Source organism: Lagopus leucura, unplaced genomic scaffold (genome assembly GCF_019238085.1).
Source record: "Lagopus leucura isolate 7727_CA_CO unplaced genomic scaffold, USGS_WTPT01 44604-0_obj-0_obj, whole genome shotgun sequence".
Lineage (NCBI taxonomy): Eukaryota > Metazoa > Chordata > Aves > Galliformes > Phasianidae > Lagopus > Lagopus leucura.
The window spans coordinates 1-1011 of record NW_024966028.1 but is presented as its reverse complement, the minus strand read 5'-3'; the positions used below and the strand labels follow the sequence as shown (position 1 = coordinate 1011).

General features: G+C 46.5%; 1 long non-coding RNA gene across 1 annotated transcript; it reads right to left on the bottom strand.

Annotated features, from left to right (window-relative positions):
- On the bottom strand, nucleotides 1-738 carry LOC122192390. Its single transcript, XR_006182595.1, has 3 exons — nucleotides 595-738; nucleotides 182-249; nucleotides 1-19 (listed from the first exon to the last, which is right to left on the bottom strand). It is a non-coding gene; the product is annotated as an uncharacterized LOC122192390 (long non-coding RNA).
- Between the last annotated feature and the right edge of the window lie 273 nt (nucleotides 739-1011).

Below are 1011 nucleotides of genomic sequence, written 5' to 3'. Positions count from 1 at the left end.
CAGCCGGTATTCCAGCTCCCTGAAACAGGGCAAATTAAGTCAGGTCAGGACAGCCAGCGACACGTGATTGCTCCCCATCTTATGCTCATCATACACCATTCACTCACTTCAGCTACACTCTTAAATCTAGACTGAAGGAGATTGGATTGCCATAAGCAGGGACACGTAGCTGCAAACTTACCTGTGGATGGCTTTTCCTCCCAAAGGCAGAGAACCCCAGCAGCTCAGAATTGGAGTTCCCTCATAAATCTGCACCAAGATCAGGAAATTCTCTTTTTCTCACAGGAGCTTCCAGCCTGCTGGAACTGAACGCTGTTTCTCATCCACATTTTCCAGCACTTGCTGTCCTTCTCCAAAACTAACTACTACTGTACAAACCATGGAGCTACAAATCAACCTTGGAGCCCCGTAACGCCTTTCCCAAGCTTTACAGGACACAGACTTCACATGGCAGCTGTGAGGACATTCCCCAGGTTCTGACATCTTAGAAACAAAAGCTGGATCAGCTGATCCAGTCACACTCCATGTCTGTACACCAGCTTTTCACCACAGCCTTCTTGCTGAAAGCTTTCATTCTGCATTAGGAAAGGATACAGGCAGCACCAAGCTTTCTTTATATCCACAGTCGAGCACCATGGCAGAGTTGATCCCGAGTGTCAGAAGAGACATGAGATGGCTTGGAGCAAACAAAACAGAAGGCACCTGGGAGGAAAACAAGAAGGCAATGGACAGAAGAGGGAAAAAAAACCAACAAACAACCAGTGCATTCTCAGGATTCAAGATCTGAACAACTGCCTCTAAAAGTGTCCATTTGTAATTCAGTCTTTATGGAAGTGCAGCGATTAATAAAACAACAGTTCTGCGGCCATACGAAAAGTCGCCCAGTGAAAAAGTGCTTCAGTCCCAGCCCCACCATCCCACATCACCATCTGCATTTCTGAATCTTCTTCACATCTCTCACTCCTCTGCCATTATTTTCACTCCTTTGTCCATACCATCACTACGGTTCCT